Below are 6,312 nucleotides of genomic sequence, written 5' to 3'. Positions count from 1 at the left end.
CGCATCCAACTTAACAGCCCGTCCCAACAGCCCACGCGCGCCTCCGCGTCCCCCGGTGACTACGGTGGCCCGGAGGGGGCGAAGCGGTAGATCGGGCGCGCGCGCCCTTCCCGCCGCTCGGGCCGTTCCCTGAGGCGAGAGGCACCGCCCGGCGCTGGAACCGCACCCGGGGTCCGCCCCGGAGCCGGGCAGGGCCCCTGCGGAGGCCTGGACTGGCCTTCCCTTGTCGGGGCACCTGAGCGGGCCCGCCAGAGGCTTGGCCCGAGCCTGGGTGTCTGAGCGGGGGAGGGCCTAAGCGCCGGGCCGTGGCGGGGCTGGAGGTTTGACAGGTCACCGGGCCCAGGCGGAGGAGCCGGAATTTCCATAGAAACTGCTGAAAGAAGGTGAAGCCAGCCACGTGTTAAGCAATAAATGCTGCTCTCTGCAATGGGTTCGTTTTGAGTGACACTGGATCCGGTATCTGCCGCGTTTTAAATTGAAAACGTGGAGGAAGGGCTGTATTTGCAGTAGCGAGTAAAGAGCATCCAGCACAGCCGGCCTGGGCCGTCTTCTTCACAGGGACATGGTGGTGACAGATCGTAATAAATAACAGTCATAAATACATTCCAAAGAGATAACTTCCTGAGCCTGTCAACTCAAGTCTGGTTTTAATTATGTTCACTACATACCTATTTGCAACCCGTTACACACCTTGTGTTTACTTCAGTAACTGATCAAGTAACAGAAAACTGTTCCATCTGTATCCTGACTTAGAATATAGCTGTTACTCTAGTCATGCTGAATTTTGTAGAAGGAGGGATTTTTATTAATTTATTCCATCTGGCAAGATAAAAGGTAGCACTTCTTCAAAAGTAGTATGTATTTTCACTGTCTTTGCTTTCTAAGCCTAAGTAGAAAATCACTTCATAAAAGATTGTCTTTAAAGAAATATTAGAAAACTGTAGCAAAACTTTCTGTAGAAATTTGGTTTCAAATGAGTCTTTACCTTGTGTATGGCCCGCAGAATCAGTAGATCTGAAATGCCTCCTTCACTTTCCTTTGCTGATGGAGTTTTGATTTTACAAGTTCATTTCAGCTCTAGTCTGCATAACTGAACTCAGGAAAGAAACTCATGTCACTGTTAACACAAAATGCCATTATTATTTCCCTACAGCAATAGGATTATGTCTTTATTGCATCTATTCATCCTCGTTAACCAATCATTAGTCCTATCATCTGTCTTCTGAGATATCTGAGTGTTTGGAGACCTACAGCATTCCTACAAGCCTGCCACCCCCACTCCACTTTATTATCCTAATTTCCTTTTAAACCAACCATGTTTCACTTCTAAGGCCAATACTTGTTATTCTGTTCTGTGTATCATCAATACATAGAATCAAAAGCTTTTTCTTTCCCATAACAATATCCTCTGCCTTTTTTCTTTATCTCCTCACTGTGGAGCGTAACTGTGTTTATACACAGGTAGGTGAGTACCCGCCTTCCAAGCCCTGAAGCTTTGAAGTTGAGCAATTAGAAATTTTCCCTTTTTTAAGTAAATATGACCAGCATTTTTTGCTACATTCTGTGACACCCCACCCAATTAAATCAGTTTTTCCTGCTGCTAGGATCTTTGTTGGTATTTTTTTATGCCAGTGAATGTTCTGTGTTTCTTCTTGGTATTTACGAGAAACCACTGGGACGTCTCAGTGTATCATCTTTGGGGAAAGGATGTTCCCTCACACCTGACATGGGGAAACCGTGCCTTGCAGGTGGAAGGGCAATCCTCTTCATGGAGCTTTCCAGATGAGGAGAATCAGCCCGCCTCTGGGAATCTCAGCCAAATACACAGCATGTGACCAATGATTTCGTACAGGAAACAAGGAACTTCCATCGTCTGTATGCAAGATGCACTCCTTTCGTCAAGCTTTTTGGTGTGCGCACATTCAGATTTTAAAGCGGATGAAAATGTCCAATCAATTCCCTACTGCCGAGAAGAAATCACAACTGATAGATACTGACGCAGTGTGGAGAAACGCAGTCCAGGCAGGACAGCAGAGGCCTTGAGAAGTGGAGGCTCAGGAGGCAGCAGAGGAGTCCAGGCATGGGACCAGAGGGATGGGGCACATCCCTGGTGCTGGAGACCCCACAGCTACAACCGAGTCACCGCCACTTAAAGACTTGCAGACCTCATGCTGGACAAAAAGAGTTTTCATGGGTAACAAAGAGAACTAAAACCAAGTACCTACCACATGGAAAATACCATATATATTGAATTTAGATGTAACACGGAACTGCAAACCCATGAAGAAAGAGCAAGGTGTAAAAGTGCGTTAAACGTATAAACATAACACATAAACATATAAAAATCACCCCAAATGAATCCTAGAGTGAGGGAGAAGAAAACATCAACACCATATTCCTCCTGGCCCAGGACTCTGAATGCGATGACTTGCCCTAACAGCTCCTGACACACACACACACATCAGCATGAAACCACTGACCTTCAGACCCAGGGGAGCAGTGGAAGTATGAGCGTTACACAGGTGAAGTGCAGTAAACATAACAAGAGTGTATAAAATAATTTTAACTAACTGTATTATCACTATTACTATTAATTAAACTATTTCTGCATAAAAGTATTCTTTCTTTTCCCATAATAATTAGACCTGGATTAATAATGATTTGTGGATTAGGCTAAGATTTCAATTACACTAACAATACATTTTTGGCTTTAAATACGAGTTGTGTTTCCTCTTTGCCCATAAACAAGATTTTCAATGTAGCAGCAGTGATGCCGGGTTCTGAATTATGAACCACAATGTTCCTGGGGATAAGACCAGTCAGGACACTGGGGAAAAAAAAAAAACCACCTGGATTTCTTCACAGTTACAGTTGTTCTTTAGAGCAGTTTTGAAATAGTTGGTATTACTCCACTTGGTAGTGGACTCGTAAGAATGTAACAGAGCTAATTAATACACTACACATTATACTATAATAACATGTATACAGTAGTTTTATAGGATAAACCGAATGTTGATTTTTTTTTTTCCTTTAGCTATGCCATATTCTAGCTGTATGATGCCAGTAACCATGGGGAATGAAGCAAGGTGCGAATCACGAAGCAGACCTCATTCTGCTCCCGTGCTGCAGAGCAGCCATGAGAGCCGCCAGGCACTCGCAGTTCTCACATTTGGAAAACCCGCAGTAGAGGCTCCCATGCCAACCCCCCCCTCAGGCCTCGGTGAGGAGAACACGACTGCCAAGAAGCAAGGAGCTTTGACTAGGACATTGTTATTTTTTGGCAGCTGCTGAAATGTTCTTTTCAATTCTGGATGTCTGGCCAGGAACTAAACCAGCTCTGACGGTGCGCTGATTCTTTACAGAGCTTCACTTTCCACACAGCTGTCCGGAGAACAGCCCAGATACCGGATCCATCACCTTGTGAAGATTTCTTATGTAGCATATTCTGGTTTTCCACTCTGTGGCACAGATTGTTGTTTTAATTCCCTTCAACATGTTTTTTTTTTTTCTTTGCACATTGAGTAGAATCCTAAATCATGCTGACATAGGAGACAAATGAGAATAATTCTAATTATCTCTGGGGTTTCAAAGTGGAAAATTAAATTGCAGTTGTAAATATTTGACTTCAGCACTTGCCTTTGGACCCTTTCACCCACTCAGTTTTAAAGATTAACCTATGCTTCATATTTTCAGTTCTCTCATTTGATGATGTACTCGGTATCTTTAACTCAGAGAGAATCTTTGGCAAATGTAAACGGAACTCTTTGCTGGCTTAATTAGTTCAGCATATTAGCCTGTAATTCCATCAATTAATTCTAGTTCCATCATTATTCTTGTTAAAAATCTTTCTTCTTGGATTTCACTGAAAATGGATTTGGAAACAAATTACTATCCCTTTTACATTCTGTCTCAATTGAATAATAACTTAAATTCCCTGCTTCTTTCATTCAAGAACCTGAAAATTTCTTCCAAATGTTGATGCAGAAAACTTCAAATCCCTCACTGATGAGGAGATTACTGTTATCTTCAGATAAAGAAACTGAGGCATAGTCAGGCTAAATACTAGGATTATTTTGTTAGATTGATTTCATCCAAAAACTGGACAAATACTTAGTCCAAACCAAAATAAGCGTGAGTTGGAGCTGTAGTGGAATTCAAAAACCAGTCACATACAATTGAATAATATGTGTGAAATTACTAATTTCCACATCATAAAATTAATTTAACCAGAAATAATTTCAGGTTGCCATATACTTGTAGGCATGAGACAAATCTTGTGAATGCCTTGCATATACAACTATCAAGGCAGCAATATACCTTAAAACTATATTGAAACAGTATTTGAAAAATGAAGTATTCTAAAACCCATTCAGACCTGTCAATGTTCAGCTCCCTGCTCAAGCTCAATTTGAGCCCTAGCACATTCTTGATGATGCAGTTATTAATTACAGGACAAGAAGCTGTTTTTGTTCTCAGGACGCTTATGTCATTCAGTTCACAGAACAGTCGCTACCAAAGGAATTAGAAAAACCCCAAACCTCTTTTTACTGTTCTTTAGTTCCCTGTAGGATCCTTCTTGTTTCTCATCCAGGGGATGCATCGAAGATAAAATGTCATTCATTTTGGCATCCTTTCAATTTGTCCCCACAGTGCTCTCTCGTGCTCGCTCTCTCTCCCCCATTGCCCGTCCCACAACTTATCAGATAGGGAAACACTACCCATTCCTGTCACAGATGTGGAATGGCGAAATATTTCAGTTAATATGTGAAAAGAATTGGTAAACATACCAGCGGTTCAAAGCTGTCAGGGTGGTAAGTAGCCCTTCGGCGGTGCGGTATGGGGCAGACCTTCACCTAGCAGGAGGGCCCTCCCTTACACTTCAGACTGTGAAATCAAAGAAGGTGCCTTTTCCCTCTTCCTTTTTAATTTTGGAGACAGTGACATAGACAAGTATTCTATAGAAACTTAATTGAGCATGGTGCTGACACAAATTTATTCTAGTCTCACATATTGAAAGCTTTAGTTTGCATTCAATGGCAAGGAAAAACCCACCCAAACTACTATAATACATAAAATAAGAAGCAATTTACTTTGCAATTAGCTTTATGCTTTTTTTTTTTTTTTCTGTGCAATTACAGGAGACGTTTAGGTATGAGCTTTCTTCCTTACAAGCAGATTTTAACTAAAGAGTTTAATTATATGTTAAAAGAAAAATGTTTTCTCCAGTGTTTTCTTCTGAAGCCTGCATTGAATACTTAAACCTGTGTTTATGAGAATAAAATCTGCTGCTATGGATACAGTGAGGTCAACATTTCAACATTATTATTTTACTGTGCTGTGTTAAAGGAGATGGCAGGATAATATTTTTGTTTCAATAAAAATACTTTAGAAAGTATAATGAATTTTAAATGCATATGTAAAGCATTTTATTTAATATTTCTCTTTTAAGTATGGGAATTATAACAAGGTCCAGACTGGCAGCACTGAAGAAGCACCTCATCTCTAATAGAACTTTACTTCCATTTTCACCTGATGCTATAGAGTGTTTTACAAATATTAATCAAGCTGCACAAAAGTCCTATGATAATCTTCAAGGTGACCCCAAAAAGAGAGAGAGAGATGTGCTTTTTAACAAAGCCCAGGAAAAGACTGAATAACTTTTCCTAAAAAGCTGCAATTTTCTACTTGTTCCTTGTAAAAGAAAAACGAGTAATGTCAATTTTTATCTTTCCTGCTTTTTGAAGAACTGCAGAACAATAAATTCTTTTAATTGAAAGAGTAATGCTAAGGAATATGTCCTCCAAACTGGCTGTTAGGCAGTTGAGTTAAATAACCATTCTTCTAACTCATTTTTAAAATTGTCTTGCAAAAATACCTTCCCTATCAATTACTCAGTTTTTACTTTCTTTTTATCATTGTATCATAATCCTTCTAATTTTTCTACTACCTACAGCAATCCAGAAAGGGCTATGCAAAAGAAAAAATAACACTTTTAAAAAGCTACACATAACATAAATACATACAGTCTTCTTTCTTTTATAAGAATAAAGAAAAACAGCAGACAACCTCACTCCCTTTCTTCCTGTTACTGATCACATTTAAGATACTCATTATGCTGAATCTTTTACCTCTCTCTCTCTCCCTCCATAAAAGAAACTTCACTCAACCAGGTAACATTTCTCTGAAAAGCACAAGCCAAGGTAAATCTGCAATTTCCAAATAGCTCAAAATATTTTTTCGTTTTAGCACTGGGCTACAGCACAGGGAAAGCCTGTCTGGAGTGAAAGGGGCTGGCACTTCAACCCGATTATT

General features: G+C 40.4%; 1 long non-coding RNA gene across 2 annotated transcripts; it reads left to right on the top strand.

The window, feature by feature from the left end:
• The first annotated feature begins 22 nt into the window (after positions 1-22).
• LOC142601105 (uncharacterized) lies at positions 23-5,782 on the top strand. 2 transcript variants are annotated; one of them, XR_012834709.1, is made up of 3 exons: positions 23-383; positions 1,749-2,522; positions 3,035-5,782. It is a non-coding gene; the product is annotated as an uncharacterized LOC142601105 (long non-coding RNA). The 2 variants fall into 2 exon arrangements; XR_012834706.1 differs by having other exon boundaries at positions 23-2,522.
• Positions 5,783-6,312: the final 530 nt, after the last annotated feature.

Source organism: Balearica regulorum, chromosome 1 (genome assembly GCF_011004875.1).
Source record: "Balearica regulorum gibbericeps isolate bBalReg1 chromosome 1, bBalReg1.pri, whole genome shotgun sequence".
NCBI classification, from domain to species: Eukaryota; Metazoa; Chordata; class Aves; order Gruiformes; family Gruidae; genus Balearica; species Balearica regulorum.
Note: the sequence above shows the minus strand (reverse complement) of the source record. Positions and strands in the feature narration are given on the sequence as shown.